We start from the raw sequence: 21,213 nt of genomic DNA on the forward strand, positions 1-21,213 counted from the left end.
GAAGAGAGAAAACTCTTTTCCCACTAATGGAATGAAGCCTTTCTCATCATCTGATTAAATTCAACTTGGTCATGTATCTCTCCTTTTAATAAAACAGTCACCAAGAGAAAGCTTATTGGTTTGGATTAACCAGAAGCCTCTTACCGATTCCCACTGGTACCCTGGCTGGATTCATAACAGGTGGATATTGAAGAAAAATGGGTGCATATTGTGGGACTTGAATTGGGGATTTAAACTAAGAGAATGGCTATGAGTCAAACTTCTAAATATTAGGAGGGAAATGATTTTACCAAACCGTATGGGAGAAATAAGAGAAATCTCATGATTGAGCAAGATTACTGGAAAAGAAAGAGGTTGAGAAATGATCTGATGCTGTTCTTTTGGGATATGTTGAGTCTAATCTGTGTACAAGACATAAAAGTAAAGATAGACTACTGAAGACACAGGACAGGATGATATTGAGCAGGGAGGTCAAATATTCTTTAAATACTAGACACAGCAGAAGAGAACCTAGTAAGAGAGAAAGAGAAAGTTCAATCACCAGAGGAGATAAAGGAAAAACAATTATACTTGTTCACCAAAAATTAGCATTTTATATTTCTGTGATGAACTATTGTATAAATCATGTTTTTATTTGTTATGACAATAATGCTTTCAGGATCTTATGACTATATGTCTTTTACTAACAAAGAAACTGAACCTCAGAGATGTTAAATAATTTGAGAGTTACCACTATAAGACCTGGCTATGGTACAGGTTTGCCTGAACCCAGAGCTATTTATTTTCCCACATCATGATGCATCCAGGAAATAACTTCAGACCAAAACATCTTTTCAGGTCATTTATGTAATATCAATTTGGGGATGCCAAGGCAACTGAATATAAAAGAATTTATGGCTGACTGTTTTTGCTAGTGGTTTCTCTCCATTCAGTTTGCAGATCTATTAGGGAGATGGTTATCCTTTTTGCTTTCATGGTTTTCCTAATCATCTAGAAAGTCCTTGCTCTAGTTCCTCTTACTCTTTGTTATAAGACTTTTTTCTGTTTCTATATCTACAGGAAGAAGCAGAAATAAAAAAAGATCTCCATTATGTTACGTGTCTGCTCCTCAGCAGAACAAATTCCCATGGCTCTCTATTTCTAATCAGAAGGAAGTAATTTTCCCTTCTCACCTGACTGATTCTCCAACTTGGCTCTCAGAGCTGACTGCTCTCCAACCCCTCCCTCAAGGTACTTAGTTGCAATTTTCAGTGGGTGTAAAAGTTCACTCATTAAACCTTTCACCGCTGACTCAAGCTATTTCTACCTGCCTTCTAACTCACTCAAAATCATACTACTAATTAAGCCATCTTTTAGTTACAAATCATGCTAACCAAAGCACAGTCATTAGATGATTTTAAGATTTATCCTATTTTTGAGCAGATCTTAAATTCCTAATGACATAAACAAAAAAATCATTACCATGATCATCATTTAACAAGCCACCACTTACTGAGGACTTGCTCTGTGCCGGACACCGTGTTATTTACTTCACAGACAGTTCTGTAGGCAGTGTTTGATTTAGTTCATGGTCACATACACACACACACACACTATATATATATATATATTTCATTTAGTTTGTGAGGTTCAGTATATAGGGGGGGTCACATATATTAGTCTAGTCATACATACTTGTGGATCAGGTGCTATTGTCACCTTATAGACAATGAAATAGAGTTTCAAAATTCTAAAGCTTCTCAAGGACAGCAAAAGTTTTAAACTAATTTTAAGGTTTGAATTGAGTGCTGTTTTTACAACTGTACCTGTACGTTTTAGGGATACATAACAACTTTTTTCTGTATGTGCAGTAGATCCAGACAATTTCCTACCTGAAGAGTGTTGATGTTCTAAAGACATCTGAAAAACTAAGAACCAAGTGAGCTAGAACTAACAAATATATCCAACATACTCATATCTATATATTTTTTAAATTTCATGCATGTACAAATATAAACCAGACATGAACTCATAAATTAACAATGGATTTCAGTTCCCTAAAAATGAAGGCAAAGCTAAAACACTTATGAAGAGTCACACTTCTGTTTGAATGATTATGGCTCAAATAACAACATCTTCTACACTGTTATTTTATTAGTCTCTCAATGTCTTGGCCATGAATCTCAATTCATATTTCAAACTAAGAATATAACCTCTCTTTCCAAATGAATGCTCAACTTGTAAAGGCAGATACGAGAGCAGAAATAGTCTAGAGGCTACAACTCGGTAGCGATGGAAACACATTTTGATTAAGATAAGCGTCTGATACTAAAATTGCACCTTTGAACAGTTGCTGAAAGTGAGTCAGCCCCACAGATCACCTTGTCGGTACTTTGACAGGAAAGCGGACGCTTAAAGGTGAGCTCCAACTGTTTCCTTAATTTATAATATAAGAATTCTGCAGCCACCTGTCTAAGAAGCAACCATCCAGGGTTTATTGGTCCCTAAGCACATTTGCCACCAGTCTTGTTAGATCTCCTGTAACAATCAGCATTATAGGTAGGATCTAAGCTGTTTTAATCACTTGTTTTTCCTTTCCCCAGTCTTTGAGTCAAATGATTTTTTTCTAAATCTAGATAGGGAGAAAGAACCCTGACAAAACAAAAGGCCAAGATGTCTGGCTTGGCTAATGGTCAAATTATTACCCTTTAGCAAAAGCTCATCTTCTTATGATTTTAAAGACTCTCAACAGGTAAGAACTTATTCATCAATCTTATATAACGTCTCTATGACCTTAGCAATCATGTTTTAGAGTGTTGTTAATAAATCAGGCATCACAGACTGTGACTGCAATCTCATTCTCATCCCATCAACTTTTATTTATTAGAGATTTTCTACTTGAAACCCAGTTGTTTTTTCACCAGGTACTAGCTACCTCAACAAGGTCATGATTCAACGAGTTCCAAAAAGACTCAACTAACTTTGTCTCAGATTTAAGCATTAGGAAAATAGGCCCAATCATACTTCTCATGGTCATTTTGGAGAATTAAATCTGATTAAATGTAAAACACCTAATATACCAGTTACCTGTCATATAAGTTCTTTTAAAAAGATGTTATTTTCTTTCTTCTCTCCATCTTCATTTCTTTCATTCACTGTTGAAAATCTTTTAATTGGCAGGGGTAACTAATAGGACTAAGCAATTATGTCTCACTCATTCATTTATATTTCTCAAGTTAATCAATTATTTCACCTTATCATTTCTGGAAAGATTTCTGCTCTTTCTCAGTTTTAAGAGTCTTAGAGTTAAGCTACATGTATTGTTCTTTATGAATATATGCTGTATTATCCTAGATGCCTTTCATTTTTTTTCTCTTTGTTCTGTTGTTCACTTGGCTTATTTTGTTGAAAAAGAATTGTTGCAAAGTAAGTAGAAAAAACAGAAAAGAATTGCTGAGTTTTGTGATCTGGGAAATATAAAGAAGAAATATATTTCAGTGTTTCTGAGTTATTGAAGATAAACTTTTTTTTTCTCATCTAAAACATTCTTAACTTATATGGCACGCGCTTTCATCTAATATTGAAAGTGTTCATGGTAAGATTTGATGGAAGAGGGGTGGAGAAAGTCATCAATTGTACTTCTCTTTAAGTCTGTATTCTTTAATCTACTCTATTTTACACTTTCAAAGTGTGGGAGAAATAGTTTGTTACATAGCCAAGTGGGACATCTTTTCACAAAGGCTTCAAAATAGTAAAAGGAAATATATATAAAAGTTAAATATTTCTCATTCATCTGGAATCTCAATGCTTTTGACATGAAAAACTTTTTAGCAGTACTCACGGATAGGTTACATGGAGTCAAAGATACTCAGTAAAGGCAGCAGAGATCTAGAGTCCTCCTGTGAATGTCTGATAGCAGTCTTACATTACAATGGCTTGGATGAGTGCCTACTTAGTGTTAGAGAAGTGAACAAAGTGGAAAGAATAACATGAATGACTCATATGTTGATTGACTGATTGAGTGCATAGACAGCTCATGTAACTTTGGCTTCTCCATCCATAAATTGAGACAAATTATCCTTGACTATGAAAACAATCATTCTGAAGATCAGATTTGTTTTTACTTATGTAGAATACTTCTGTATCTTTTGAGTTCAACTGCTTTGAAAAGTCATCTTTCTTCTCTTATTAATAAACAATCTTCTATTGGGAAAAATTCAATTTGCCTTGTACAGAGTGAATGACATTTGGACCAATTCTCACTTACCCTTTGAGTTGCATAAATTATTTTTAATTGATTACTTCCATGAATTCAGATACATGGCAGACACTTATAAACATGATATTATAATAGGATAACAACTGGTACACCAAAGACGTCTAAGAAATATACAGTAAAAAAAGGCAAATGAAACCCAAAATTTATCTTTAAAGCCATTGTTCTCAAGGGTGAGGAACTTGAAAAACTGAAAGAGAATACAAAGGGGAAAGGATAGAAGGGAAATATCTTTTCATTAATTGCCATTTCATGTCTGTGGGCTATGCTGGGCATTCTACATACTTCTTTTTAACTTTTTAACTATTTCACATCTTATCTCATTTAGCCATTTTACTGGTTAAGTAGGTGGCATCAGTGACATAGCGGACAAACCTGTCTTGTAATAGATACAGAAAAAAAATAGGCAAACAGTAGACACACTCAGTGTGTACATTTTATGTTATAATAAAGGTTTTAAGTGCTAAAATCTTTGGCACAGAATTGGTCCAAATGACATACATAAAACACAGCAAAATGAAGGGATCAGAAATGCTGGGAAAGGAGCAGCAATTTTAAGTAGAGTATTCAGAGTAAGTAGTTTCTGTTGTTGAGGTGACTTATGAGCAAAGACTTCAAGAAAGTTAAACATGCAGTTTGCCTAGCGTGATGAAAATAACCTTCTAGGTAAAGGGAACAACCAAAATTACATTGGCAAAATATTGGAGGAAGTTGAGGGTGTGTGATAGATGAATTATGTACCCTAATTTAAACATGTTCTTCATCTTAATCCACATTCCAGTGAGTGTGAACTCATAAATAACATCTCTTGAATATGTTAAATTAAGTGAAGTTGCAGTCCAACTTAATGAAGTTGGGTATGACCAACACCATTTTCTTTCTCTTGACCAAGCTGGCAGCCTTACTCCCCACCTAACTATCATGAAACAAATCTTGCAGCTGTAGGACTGCAAAAGAAAAACAACTCAGACTGCAGGTGGAAAAAAAAGAAAAAAAAATAACTTCAGACTTTAACTATTTTAAGTATCAATTTCACCCCTGACCTCCCTCTGACCTTTCCCTCTCACCCTGGCTACCCAGGCACCTGAGAGGCTCCTGCTTAGGTACTTTCTTTTCTCCCCTCTCCCTCTCAGTCCTTGCAGGTCCAGTCAGCCTAATTACCATAAAAGGAAACATTCTGAACCAAGTGGTCCTAATTGCAACCTCAGTAAATTCCATCCCTTGTCTTGTTAAAACCAAACCATTCCAATTGCACCTGAGACAATCACTCATTCATCCCTGTGCTTAAGCACCCCTTACTATCTTCCAGTGCTTTTCCTCCAGCCCTCTCCCAGCCCTTAAAAAGTTGATTGTGCTTTTATTGCATGGAGTTGAGTTCTACTCACTCCCTCCTGCTCTAGTAGCCCCTGAATAAAGTCATCCTTGCCTGCTTCACGTTGTCCAGTGCGGTTTTCCTGCCATAGGTCTCAAACCAGATTACCGGAGTCCTTTATCAGCAGACGAAATTCAAGCCGAGATAGGCAGGGGAGGAACTGGAAGCCAGAAGTCACCTGAGCTACAAACCGGAAGTCCCAGACCCAGAGAAGGAAGGCAAGGACATTCCCAGGTGATGTGAGGTGTCTGAGCCTGGGGTCTGAGCCAAGCACCTCCTGGGATTGCCAGCAGCCAGCACCTGAAGGCTACCACACCCTGGAAGAAAGTACCGTCTTGCTAGCACACCTGGATTTGGACTCCTCTAGCCTTGAAACCCTGAGCCAATCTATTCCTGTTGAAGAGTGAGTAGGAAAATAGGTAGAAAACCAAGAGGGTGTGGGAAGTCTAGAGAAGAAAATGTGTCAAACTGGCGGGGGCGACTGACTGTTACTAGATCAAGCGAATTGAGATTTGAAAAAAGGCTTAGAAAGTCAGAGGTCTTGTTGCTCTTGTTTAGAGCAGTTTTGGTGGAGTTGAGGTTGAGGAAGGCAAAGGCTAATTGGATTATGTTTGTAAATAATAGGGAGAAGGGAATTTGAGATGTTCTTTCGAGGAATTTTATTGGAAAGCACAGAAGATAAATGGAAAAATGTGAGCTAAAGAGAAATTGAATTACAGATTATAGATGGCTTCCATGAAAAATTTAAGTTTAATAGTTTGATTGAATATTTCCTTGATTGTTCAATTTTATGCACACATACACCTATCCCTAGAACTCTTTCAAATAAACAGACATTTATTTTAGCTTATCTAACTTTTTAAAAAATTTATGGTACCAGACCTATTGCCTAAGATGTAAAATTGTTTTGTTACCATGGTCATGAGTTAAGCATATCAAAATATTGGCACAATTAATAAGCAAATTGGAATAAGATATACAAAAATATATATACTTCATATATGCTATGAAATATGTTTAGAAAACTGCTGGTTTCTAAACATGGCTTTATTACTCCAATGAACATACTTCCCTACTTCTCTTGGGTATAATTTGCTTCAAATTTATATTCTATTGATATAATTAAATATCATGATGGAATTAACTTCTAAAATATTCATAGGGGCAATAATAGAGGAAAGTACATTACTTATTTGAGAAAAAATTCAGGGTGGGGGCAGGAGTCAACATCTATCAGTTATTAAAAAACACTTCAACCTGGGATGAAGAGAATAATCCAGTTTCAAGAGATAAGAATAAGTAAGAGCATGTAGCTCTTTGTATGATCAATATCAGGAAATGATCAACGGAACGCAGTGCTCAGCCCTCAAAGACATTTCTGAGTCTACAGCATATGGTGATAGTGTAGGCAAACTGTACTAGGAGTTCACAGATCTCGGGTGTCCTTTCTGCAAAGAAAGAGCTCTATACTGATTCTAAGGAGGACAAAAAGCAAGTTGTGGTATAAATACCAATGTTTATGAAACTTTTTTTTAACTGTACTAATTAAAGCCCCCTATTTCCACTGGAAAGCAATTTAAGGTCTTTTCCAGGACATCTTTCTATGAGGAATCGACTTTAAAACTGTGCCCTGTGGTGCTTATTATGTGAGATATACTAAATAGCATGGCTCAGGGTACTCAGTGATGGTGGAGGCCAGCTGCTGAGAGAAGGGACAACTCACCTTTGGGATGGAGTGGGGGCTTAGCACACCTGCTAAACAACCAGGCATGCTGGAGGGTCCTACAGCTAGAGGCACGTGACTCATGTTTATCGAGGGACAAGCCTCAAAGACATGCCCATGAATCCCATTGCTCATAACTATTTAGCAATGTATAATTTGAGTCATGTGTTTTTATTATTTCTTCTGGCCAGAGGATTAACTGGCTGATACCGAGTGTTTGTTGAAATCTCATGTCATAGACATAAGATAACAGAAAAGCCTCAATTAAAAAAAATATATCTGACAGATAATTTACACACCAAGCACATTTGAAGGGACAATGATTTCTGCCATTTCTTAAAGACAAGATGGTATACCATGCTACTGACCGTATTGATTTTGCTTTTATTTTATACTGTTTAAATTTATAGTTTGTAACATAAAAATATACCAAACATTAATGGGCATTTGAAGATAATTCAAGTCATTGTTCGTAAGAGGAAAGAACCTTTATTTGTTGTTCTGATATTTCCCCTCTAAATAATCGCAATTTAACAATATTTTATCTCCACATGAATTCAGATAGAATGTATAAAACTGTGACAAAATGCATGTATAAGAATATGTTTCTATTAAAATGAAGACTATTATGTTCATTTATATATCAGAAAGAATATTTGCCGTGCACTGAAATCCAGGGGGGCATGTGGGATAAACAGGTACCTCATCACCCCACAACCAAATGGATAGGGCCCTCTGAAGGAACGTTCTAAATTGAGCTCACAGCTGCGATGATTTCTCTTTTAGGGCAAAATCATTATCTGGGCTCCCTGTAGCTCCTCTACTATAGATGTAAGAAACATTTCAATCTCAGCATTGTGTCTTCATATTTTTCCTTTGTTAGAAAAAAAAAGGAGAGAAAAGCTGAGGTTTAATACCCTTTTTATTATACTTGTGCTGTGTACCAGGTAAAGCCATGAAACTGCCAGTGGCTGCCTTTGCTATGGCCTCATCAAGCCATGAGCCAGGAAGGATTTAGAGCACCCACTATGTGCAAGGGCCTCTGCCACCACCCCCCCAGGCAGCAGAGACTGCTGCGTTCTCCTTCCATAAATTCTCGCATCAGACTTGTCACATAGCATTTTGGTAAATCAAAGAATTTTATTTTCTTCAGGGTTAAATTTACCTCAGGATAGCAAGACAAGGTAAATGCATATTTAATTTCTTAGCAGTGTTTTTGGTTATGTTTGATCATTCTAATGAAGCTGAGCAGGAAATGGCTATAGAAATTATACGTGTGAGTCATGTTCTTCCCAGCATAAAGACTTTTCCCTTAAGAGAATATGACAGTGGTTACATTTTTTGAGAACGTTGTCTGCTAATAAAAAGGGAAATTGTAAAATCTCTCTGGAATTACCTGAGTTTTGAAAGACTGAATGACAGACTTCTAATTTGTGTTTCTATCAATTCCATACAAGAACAACAACAAAAAATGAACAGAAGAGGCTCTCTTGAAATATTAACTGTCTGGAGAATTTTATTCTATTTTATTTATTTGTTTGTGTTTCCTCTTTTGGTGCTGTTTTTGTGATTTCATATTTTCTCCAGCTAATTACAGTGAGGTGGACAGGTTAAAATTACAACAAAATGTTTAATTAGAAAGGGATAAATCAAGGACACCGATTTTTACAGTGAATAAATGCATTGCCATTTAAAATTTTCTAGCTTGAGGTATAATTGACATCTGGTAAACTGTACATATTTAAAGTATGATTTGATAAATTCTGACGCAGATTTATGCCCATGAAACCATCAACAAAATCATAATAATGAGCATATTCATCACCCTTAAAACAGCCTCATACTTCAGTTGTGATTCCCCCCTCTCCCATCCATTCCCAGACCCCCATGTCATGCCCTAGCCACCACTGACCTATTTCTGGTAAGTATAAACTAGTGCATTATCTAGAATCTTAAATAAATGTAAATATATAATGGGTACTCCTTTTTACACAGCTTTTTATCCAAATAGAATAATTATTTTGCGATTCATCCACATTGTAGGGTATATTAATAGTTTATCCCTTTCCCTTGGTGACTAGAATTCCATTGTGTAGATAGACCATAGTTTATTTATTCATTCACGTGTTGATAGACATTACAATTGTTACAAGTTTTTGATTATGGTTATTACAAACAGCCACTGTGAACATTTATGAGCTGTCTTTGTATGGACATTTGCTTTCATTATTCTTGGTTACAATCTCAAACTATTGCATGTGCTTTAATTCCTCTCTGCAATTCTATCAGGTATTGCCTAATTTACTTTTAAATTCTACTTGTAAAATGTTAATAATTATGACTTTTATAATTATGTCCTTTCATTGAATTGACCCCTTAACTATTTGAACTAACCCTTCAGATCCCTGATAATACCTTTCTCTGAAATATGCTTTGTCTAATATATTAGTTTTCTAAGGTTGTATAACAAATTACCCTAGATTTAGTGGCTTAAAAGAACACACATCTGTCTGCCAGTGTCATGGGATTGGAGTCTGGGCATAGTTAACTGGGTCTTTCCTTATTGTCTCATAAGCCTGCAGTCAAGGAGTTGACTAGGCTTGACTGGGGAAAATTCTCCTGCAGTGGCATTATAGCTGTTGGCAGAATTCTTTTCCTTGTAGCAGTTTAACTGAAGTCGCTGGCATTTTGTCTGGGGTTAAAAGGAAGTCGTCCTTGGGTCCTAGAAGTCTCCCACAGCTCCTCAGTGCTGCCCGTAATGCCTTTTCATCTAACTTGGCCACATTTTTCACCAAGTTCTCAGGGAGAGTCTCTCTCCCTCAGGTAGTGCCTCGTCTCTCTACTAAGGGTTTGAGTGAGACCTACCCAGAAATATCCCCATTTTGATTAGCTCAAAATCAACTCACTGCATCCTAGTGATTATTTATATTTCCAAAATCTCTATACCTTTGCCATTTTCTATTTGCTGAAGCAGGTTGCAGTCCTGCTCACTCCCAGGAGGAAGGTGTTACAAAAGGTGTAAATACCAGGGGATGGCTATTATTAAATCAACCCTAAATTCTGTGAGCCAGTCACTTCATCTTGTATTTAACCTATATGTGTCCTTATGCTTAAAGAGGGTTTTACTTGTTTGTTTTTAAGACAATACATAGTTGCTTTTTCTTCTGGTCTGCTAATCTCTAATTTTTAATAGGGACATTTAAGCTATTTATATTTAGTGTGGTTAGTGACAGGATTGGGTTTAAATCTACTATCTTAATATTGTTTTCTAATTATTCTTCCTGGTTTTTCCTCATTTATTCTTTATGATTTATTGTTTGTTTGTTTTAATATTCTACATTATCCCCTTTGTTGTTAATTACCTATAACTCTTTTTTTTGTACTTTTAGTTGTTGCCTTGGGGGTTGGATTATACATTTATAATTTATCATATTCAATCATCAAGTAATATTTAACCATTACACACATAGTATAAACATGACAATATATTTCTATTTTGCCTCTCCTAGTCTTTTTTTTTTTTTTTTTTTGGTATGGACAGGCTCTGGGAATTTCCTAGTCTTTTGTACTATATTTCATGTATTTTACTTTTATGCATTTTAAAAACTTCATAATACATAATAATTTTCCTTCTATGTAAGGGATTTCTAATAACATTTCCTATAGAGTATGTCATTGATTATATACATATTTTAAGCTTTTCATATCTGATAAACCTTTATTTCACTTTTGTTTTTAAAAGATCATTTTGTCTGTTATAACTTTTTAGGTTGAAAGTTTTTCTTTTGGCAGTTTAAAGTTTTTCTACATTGTATTGTTTCCATCAAGAAGTCTGCAGTGACTTTTATTTTTGTTCCTCTAGCCTCCATCCAGTTATTTTTTAAAAATATTTTTATTGAGAAATATCCACACAGGTATAGTCCAACCAGATTTATACAATCAATGCCTCACAATATCATCACATAGTTGTGTATTTTTCACCATGATCATTTTTAGAACATTGTCATCACTCCAGAAAAAGAAATAAAAGGAAAATAAAGAACTCATACATCCCATACCCCTCCGTCAACTTCTCATTAACCTTCAGTATTTCAGTCTACTTCATTTTTATCTTTTCTCTTCCACATTATTAATTAATTTATTTATCCTTATCCTTACTTTTTTTTTTTTTACTCATCTGTCTATACCCTGGATAAAAGGAACATCAGACATAATGTTTTCACTATCATACTGTCACACTGTAAAAGTTATATAGTTATGAAGTCTTCAAAAATCAAGGCTTTCTGGAATGCAGTTCAGTTTCAGGCAATTCCCTCTAGCCACTCCAATACACCATAAACTAAAAAAGGATATCTATATAATGTGTAAGAATAACCAGGATAACCTCCCAATGCTGTTTGAAATCTCACAGCCACTGAGACTTTATTTTGTCACATTTCTCTCTTCTCCTTTTTGGTCAAGAAGGCTTTCTCAGTCCTATGATAACAGGTCCCGACTTATTCCTGGGAGACAGGTCTCATGTTGCTGGGGAGATTTACACCCCTGGGAGTCATGTCCCACTTAGGGAAAAGAGAAGTGAGTTCACTCTCCCAAGTGAGAGAGAGGCCACATCTGAGCAGCAAAAGAGGCTTTCTGGGGGTGACTCTTAGGCATAATTATCAGTGGGCTTAGCCTCTTCTTTGCAGGAATAAGCTCTATATGGGTGAGCCCCAAGGTCAAGGGTTCAGCCTATTGAATTCATTGTCCCCATTGCTTGCAAGATATCAGGAATTCCCCAGATGGGGAAGTTTCATATTTCTCCTTTCTCCCCGGTCCCCCAAGGGGATTTGCAAATGCTTTTTTATTCTCTGCCCAAATTACTCTGGGATACAATGGGGCATCCCACCAACCTGTACAAACCAACAAGATCTCACACCCTGTTCTAGTTTGCTAGCAGCCAGAATGCAATATACCAGAAATGGAATGGCTTTTCAAAGGGGAATTTAATAAGTTGTTAAGGCTAAGAAAATGTTCCGATTAAAGTAAAGCAAGTTTATAAAAATGTTCAATCAAAGGCATCAGGGAAAGATACCTTGGTTCAAGAAGGCCGATGAAGTCAGGGTTTCTCTCTCAAGTGAGAAGGCACATGGTGAACACAGTCAGGGTTTCTCTCTTGGCTGGAAGGGCACATGGCGAGCACGGTTTCATCTACTAGCTTTCTCTCCTAGCCTCTTGTTTCCTGAAGCTCCCTGGGAGGCATTTTCCTTGTTCATCTCCAACGCGCTGGATGGTGGACTCTCTGCTTCATGGTGCTGCAGCATTCTCTGCTCTTGCTGAATATCCCGACTTTCTCCCTTGTCATTCTCTGTTATAGAATTCCAGGAAACTAATCAAGACCCACCCGAATGGGTGGAGACACATCTCCACCTAATCCAGTTTAACAACCACTCTTGATTGAGTCACGTCTCTAGGGAGATGATCTAATTACAGATTCAAACATGCAGTACTGAATAGGGATTAGAAGAAAAGGCTGCCTTTACAAAATGGAATTATGATGAAAACATGGCTTTTCGAGGGTACATACATCCTTTCAAACTGACACACACCCTATTCAAGATTCCAGGTAATTATGGGATTCAATTAAACTGACCATACAAATTAAATCAGATAATGTGCTGCTAAAAATATAAATTTTGCACCAAATAAACAATTTTCCCTTTGATCTTGCAGAGGATGAAGTTGGAAAATACGAGCCGAATCATCCTGATTTGCCTTTGCCTTATCCAGATCAGCTTCATTCATACCTCTAGACAAAGTCTGATCCCTTTACCTGTTTTTTTGACAGATGCTGAATGGGGCAATGCTGACTTCCAGAGCTCTAGTCTCCTAACTCTGAGTCTTAGGTGTCACAGAAGTACCCACAATTTCAGGGAATGACCAAGTTATATACAAGTATCTCAGCATCTCAAAATTTAGAAATATTAGTTACAACTCCTAAATACACGTGTCTGCTGTAAGAGCTTGCAATCTAGGAACCTTTACATAAGACTCCAACCTGATAACCGATGCTCTTGACTTTCTCTGAGTTTCTATACTACAGTTAATCCATTATGAGTGAGACATGATAATATTTGTCTTTTTGTTTCTAACATTTTATTCAGCATACTATCCTTAGGTTCATTCACCTAGTTGCAAGCCTCACAACTTCAGTCCTTTTTGTAGCCGCTTAGCAGTCCATTGTATATAAACACCACAGTTCCCCCTTCCATTACTCAGTCTATGTATCCTTATGCCACCTCCATCAATTGCGAATCGTGAACACTGCCACCATAAATACCAATGTGCAAAGGTCCATCCGTGTCCTCACTCTCAGTTCTTCTAGGTCTATACTTTTAGCAATGAGGTTGCAACATCTATGGCAACCCCACCACTAGCCTCCTGTGGAACCATCACACTGCTCTCCAGAGGGGTTGCACAGCTCAGCTTCCCTATCAACCCTGAATAGGTACATCTCTTTCTCCACATTGTTTCTAGCACTTGTTTCTCTCTGTTCATTTTTTATCAATTTTATTCACACATCATACAGTTCAACCTAAGTAAATCGACATTCTGTTGCCACCATAATCTATAAGAAGACCTTTCTTTTACTTCTGCATAGAATCCATAACCCTCCCCTATGCCTCCCACTTTGTTGACATTTAGTTTGGGTATAATGCCTTTGTTACATTCAGTGGGAGTATATTATAATGTTACTGTTGACTATTAGACCCTAGCTTGCATTGATTATACCTTTTCCTGCATGCTAGCTGTTTTCAACCCCTTGCAATGTTGTGTTCATTTGTTCTCATACAAAAGTTTTCTTATATTTGTACATTTAATTAGCATCCTTGACTACTCTAGGTATTCCTAAGTCATACTGTCTCAGTCTTTATCCTCTGTCTTTCCTTCTGGCTTCATACATGTCTGTAGTCCTTCTCCCTCAACCATACTCACATTCAGCTTCATTCAATGTACTTATATCATTCAAGTAGTATTGTACTATCTATATCAGAAGTTTTAGTCAGTCCTGATATACAATCTGTACTCCTCCAGCACCAAATGCCCAATTTCAGTCTTCTTTCTATCTCCTGATACTCTGTCTTCTTAATTTTAACTCTCAAATTTCACTCATTAAATTAGTTCGTATTAGTTAGATCATATAGTATTTGTCCTTTTGTTTCTGGCTGATACACACAGCAAAATGTCCTTAACTTTCATCCACTTTATTCTGTCTTACTGCTGTGTAGTATTCCATCATATGTATATACCATACCTTGTTTAGCCACTGGTCTGTTGATGGCCATTTGGGCTGTTTCCATCTCTTGGTAATTGTAAATAATGCTGCTAGAAACATCGGTGTTGAAATGCCCCTTTGTGTCCTTACTTTCTGTTCCTCTGAGTGTATACTTAGTAATAAGATTGCTGGGTCGTATGGCAATTCTATACTTAGCTTCCTGAGGAACTTCCAAACTGCCTTCCGTAGTATTTTTAGCAGTTTACATTCCCATCAACAATGGTATGGGTGTGTTTTTCTCCACATCCTTTCTATCACTTGTCATTTCTGTTTTTGTTTTCTTTCTTTGTTTGATAATGACCACTCTAACAGGTGTAAGATGATATTTCATTATGGTTCTGATTTTCATTTCCCTAATAGCCAGTGAAGTTGAGCATCTTTTCATGTACCTTTTATCCATATGTATTTCCTCTTATAGGAAGTGTCTGTTCATGTCTTTTGCCCATTTTTTAATTGGGTTGACTTTTTGTTGTTGAGTTGAAAAATCTCTATACATTCTGGATACTAAACACTTATCTGATATGTGGTTTCCAAATACAACATTGTGTAGGCTGTCTTTTTATTTTTATTTAACTTTTTATTTAAGTTCTTTAATGCACAAAACTGTTTAGTTTTGAGGAGATCCCATTTATCTATTTCTTTTTTCAATGCTCATGCTTTTTCATGTAAAGTCTAGGAAACCACCTCCTATTATTAGATTTATAAGCTATTTCCCTACATTTTCTTTTAATAGTTTCATGGTCTTAACTCTAATATTTAGGTCTTTGATCCATTTTGAGTTAATTTTTCTATAAGATGTGAGATGTGGACACGCTTTCATCCTTTGTATGTGGATATCCAGTTCTCCAGACACCATTTATCGAAGACGCTGCTCTGTCCCAGGTGGGTTGTCTTTACCTCCTTATTAAAGATCAATTGTCCATACATGAGAAGATCCAGTTATTTTTAAGATTATCTTTTTATCATTGGCTTAAAGCAATTTTTTTTGAGGAGGAGGATCTCCCAGTCAGATTTTCCCAGGCCAGACAGGCCCACATTTCAGGAGGAAAAGTATAGCCAGTATAGTTTTCCCTAAGGGGGAGACCAAGCAGGTTGACAGACTTTCCTATGACGCCTGGAGTCTGTGCTTTTCCTATCCTGCCCTGCATATGGCACTTGTCTGGCTCAGGACTGCCCACCAGTGTAAAGTGATGTGGTGCCTTTAATTTCAGCAGACTCTCCCTGCCAGGGGTATGGTTGAGACAGAGATGAAGTTGCAGATGGCTTTAATTGCTTCAGTTTTCCAGTCCCTGGGACTTGAATTCCTTGAAAGAGGAATTCCACTTGAGCTGGGCCCCACCTTTCTTTTGGGGAAGATACAGCCTTTAAGGAATTAACTCCTTTCCCCTGACTAGTTAGTTTGTCTCTCAGACAAGCTTAATTCTGCCCTTGCCTGGGGCAGTGCTGGAGCCTGAGAGTGCTTCCAGTTCTATTTAACGGGCCATTAAGGAGCAGGAAAAAAGCAAAGCAAGGCCTTTTCAGAGCCAGACCCCTGCTCCTCGGGTTTATCAATCAAGAACTTAGGTTGGTTCATGGCTCTATATATCTCCAAGCTCTATGTGCCCCCTTTTCTTCGGGTCTGGCCCTTTTCCAGTATTTTGTGCTGTCTGACTCAAAAACCCTTTGTTTTTGTTTTTTTCCCATCAGCCCCGCCCCTTCTCTGTTAGAGCAAAAACGTCTAGTATCTTTAGTGCTTGTTCCAAGTTTATCTGTGCTGGGGGCCTATTTTCAATAGTTAGAATTTGTTAATTCTGCAGTTGGAGTTTGGTTGAACTAAGCTCTTGCTGCTAGTAAAATGTATTTTCTTTTTCCTTGGAGAATCAGCCTGCTGTGCCTGTGAGAGAGGGACACCAGCCTCTGTGGTGGCTTGGAGGACTTATAGTTCTTTGTGGGGTGTCAACTGTTCTACCTGGTCCAGACTGGTGTACCTTGTGTGTCCTGTCACTGATTTCCCCCAGCAGTTGTTCTGTACTGTTCCTGGCTATTTACTAGCTGCTCTGGAGGACCACATCTCACTATACTGCCATTTTGCCTCTTCTCTCACTTCAAGTAATTTGATTATGTGTTGGTATAGTTTTTTAAATTAATTAATTTCAGTCAAGAGGGTTGGGAGTTATTTACCATCTTAGATTTGCTGGTTGTAGTTTCCATAAATTTGGAAAACTATCATCTATTATTTCTTTAAATATATTTACACCTTCCCCCTTCTGGAATCTCCAGTTGCATACAAAGTATGCTCCTTGAGGTTGCTGCACATCTCTTTGATGCTGTTCCTTTTTATTTCTATGTTTTTCCCATTTTTTTTTTTAAATTCAGATAGATTCTTTGTCTTCTAGTGCAGTAGTCTTATTTTTCCTTACTCCTAATCTATTGTTAATCAAAGATAAAATATTTCCGCCTTAACCATTGTGATTTTCACCATTACAAGTTTGTTTGGGGTTGACTTTTATACATTTTATATTTCTACTTAATATGCTTTTTCTTTCCTCTGCCTTCTTGAACAAATATGGTAGAATTATATGAACTGTTTTTATATTCTTCTTTACAATTTCTATTATCTGTGTAATTTATTGGGTATATCCAATTTCTTTGTGGGTATATCCACAAAGAAATTCATTGATTTCTTTATGCTTATTATGCCTCATATTTCTGTCTTTTTTGTGGTCCAGGTAATTTTAGATTGGGTGCCAAACATTGTTAATTTTGCCTTTTTGAGCAATGCATACTTTTGTATTCCTATAAACATTATTAAGTTTGTTCCATGACATTGTTAACTTGCTTGGACATAGTTTACTCCTCCCATGGCTTGTTTTTAGGCTTTGCTTGCGGGAATGGAGGAACTCTTAGTCTTTAGCTCACTTTGATTTACCACTGAGGCAATATCCTTCTAAGAATTCTATGTGAGGTCCTATGAATTCCAAAGTTTTCCATTTTAGCTAGTGGGCAATTGTACTCTCTCCTGGTCCTATGTGAACCTTAGGATTGTTCTGTTTGATTCCTTCAGTTACTTCATTTCTAAACTCAGGAATTTTCTTATACCCCTTTGCTCATCAGTAGGCAGCTGAATAATGGTGGGGGTCCCTCTGTCGATTCAAGAGGTTTCTTTTTGTGCTTTTCTCTCCTCTTTAGTATTCTTTTCTATGAATTATAGCCTCATTGACCTCTCCAGTGTCCCAGGTCCCAGGACTCAACTCAAGGAGACTCAGGCTTAGCCTTGTTTCCTCTTTGTGCCTTTCAGCCCTGAAACTCGACCCAACCAGAAGCCTGGAGTCATCAAAGGGCTCCACATATTTGTCTCTCCTCTCTCAGGGAGCATCTTCTGCCTTGCCTGATGTCTACTATATGAAAACCACCGTTTCATATATTTAGTCTCTCATTTTTCATTGTTTTAGATGAAAGGCTAGATCTGATTTATTACTACATCTTGGCTAAAAGAAGTTCTCATTTAAATTTTATAAGATATTTCTTTCCTGCTGAAATCCAAAAATGGGTTAAAATAAGGATTTTGATACGTAGAGTTCCTTCCACAAATCTCACAACAGTTTAGTTATCATTTATGGATTAGCAAATTTTTACCTCAAATAATTTTGTGAATTCTAATGGACTATATGAAATTTGATAACATTTTAGGTTTTGATTTTATTTATTTAGTCTACATTCAAATCCATGAGGTTAATTTAATGATTATACTAAAATAAATTTTAATTGCTCTCAAAGGCTTAGATGCCTTTCTTTAACAGAAAGCATACTTAAATATTGCAGTTACATAATTTTTTAAACTTAAATTCAATTCTGTTAATGGGCAAATATGAAGATGTTAGAACTAAAAATTCCCTTTTTTGGGTGCCCTTTTTGGATAAATGTGGGTATCGTGAAGGTAAACATTTAATAAATTTGAGTTGTGTTTGGTAGTAATGATCACTGTCATTTTTATATATCTTGGACCTGGTACATCAGGCATAATGTTTGTCACAGTTCAACTGAGTGTCTCTCTGTCTCTGTCTATTAATATTCCTTTCAATTTCTTTTATAATGTGTCCTATTATGTTTCTTTTTACTAGGGGTTCATATTTATGTATTATTAAGAGTTTATTTAGGGCGGTGCAGCAGTGGCTCAGTGGCAAAATTTTTGCATGCCCTGCCAGAGACCAGGGTTCGATTCCTGGTGCCTACCCGTGCAAAGAAAAAATAAAGTTTATATTAGGATACTGTTACAGATGAGAAATAGCAGGCCACTAAGTGAATTTCAGAACTCTAATGACCGCGATAAAGGATAACAAATAAAACAAAAGATCAAAATATAGGGCATCGGAACAAAGTTACAAAGGACATCATATGACCAATGATGACTGTGGGTAATATTAAAACAAGGAAAAATTAACAGAATGACATCAGTGATGATGGGCAGCAACAGCGTTTGCCTCTGGAAAAATGGGAAAGAGAATCAGAGGTGGAATTTTTGTGGCGCAGACCACTTATGAGCTACTAAGGCTACCTACCTATTAGCTAAATTAACAACCCGTAATGTAACGCAAATAATAATCACTGTGATTCTGATTATTTTTAATGTAAAGAGACAAATATGCAAAAAATTTAATTGCATGATTTAGGAATTTTGGTGTAAGATGAGTAATAGAAATGTTTTGTTTAATTATTATCAAAAACTTTGTTGGATATAAATTGACCAGTAGAATAAGTTGTCTGACTTGTGTTTAGTATTTTTAACAATTTTTGGAAGCAGATAGACAAATAAAACATTGACTCAGGAATCAGAACATATTGTTTTAAGCTTTGGCTCCACTGTCTCTGTATGACCTTGACAAAGTTCCTTAATCATTCTTTGGCTGAAATTTCTTTGTTAAAGCAAATCAAAAAACTTCTTTAGGGAGCTGTTATGAGGATTGAGTTAATTAATACAAACAAAGCTCTTAGAACAATGCTTGACATATTAGAAATATTTAATAAATATTAGATAATAGTATTAAATTTATATTGATTAATTATAAAAGTCGATTATTCACATTGTCTAGTTCTAATGTTTCTTGCATTAGCAACATATTTATTCCTTCCTATATTGCCATACTTCCTCAACCCAGGCTTTGGACCCTATGAAGTATTTCTTGTAATCATTTGATTAAAGGAAAAGAAAAATGCCCTTGCCTCGCAAATGGATCTTGTAATAAATTGGTCTTCCAGCATAAATGAACTGTTTTGTTATTACTGCCTCATTCACAGGTGGGCTTCATAGTCAATAGAGGAGGGAAATAATCCTAGTGGAAGTATTTCAAGCAAGACATCTTAATATATTCGTTTCCTATCAGGGCTTGCTTAAAGTTTCCTTATTACTTCTTAAACTTCCATAAACACTTGAGCATCTTGAGATGCTCAGTAATTTATATCTTTTTCCATCAACGTAGCAGAGTTGGAAGCCCTGTCTTATTTCAAAACTAAATCCCTTTGAATCACCTGATAAGTGGATATGCTCAACACAAGCAAATTGGATATATAGTGCCTTCAATGCCAACATGCACAATTACATTGTGAATTGAATTTTTTTAATGACAAGAGTGTGTAAAGGTCCTTGGAAGAGTTCATCTTATGTAACTTAGACCACTGACGTTACAAATAAAACTTTACTGAGGGAGTCCCTCTAGATTGGTGGGATTTACCTCCTTTTCTCTGGCATAATACATCTTACCAAATATAGAGTGGAGGGTTGGCAAACTTTTTCCATAAAGGGCTAGAAGGAAATATTTTAGGATTTGTGGACCTTGTCAAAACTACTTATTTCTGTCTTTGCAGCATGCAAACAGTCATAGACAGTGTCTAAATGAATGATCATAGTTGTGTTCCAGTAAAACTTTATTGCAAAAACAGACCATGAGTTGGATTTGTTTCATGGGCCTTTCTTTGCCTACCCCTGGTAGAATTCACTACTTCTTACCTCCAGGTTTACTGGCTTAATCTTGTAAATAGAGGAGCATGATTCCTCCTTTGGTCCCTGTGGACTAAATTCCAACAGAACAGGAGAATTACACATTGAAGGTAAAAAGTGCCGGAGTGCACTGCCAGGTGAAAGCGAACCACCTCTGTGTTTTAGGTTTAATAATACAGATAAGTGATGAAGCATTTCCCAGGCAATAGGTACATACCAAATTAGAGGTGGATTAATTTGTTTCCATGAATAACACCTGAAATCAGCAACTGACAACAAAAATGACCACTGGCTTAAGGTTATGATCCACTGATTTTAATTGACTCAACTTTTCTTTTACACCGATAAGGGAGACTATAGGTTGTTATACCAATCGATGCCAAAGAAAAGTCTCTGAAGGGCCACTATGGCCCTTTAATGATAACAGTCCCCATACTGTTGGTCAGGAGCCATTAAGAAGAATCTGCCAGTTTCTAAAGGAATCCATTCCAACTCTACAATCAGGAATTGACTATATGGCTCAATGTTTTTATAGAGATTTCTGAAGGCAGACTAGGGAAAAATCCCCACTTATCAC

The sequence above is a fragment of the Tamandua tetradactyla genome, chromosome 18 (assembly GCF_023851605.1).
Source record: "Tamandua tetradactyla isolate mTamTet1 chromosome 18, mTamTet1.pri, whole genome shotgun sequence".
NCBI classification, from domain to species: Eukaryota; Metazoa; Chordata; class Mammalia; order Pilosa; family Myrmecophagidae; genus Tamandua; species Tamandua tetradactyla.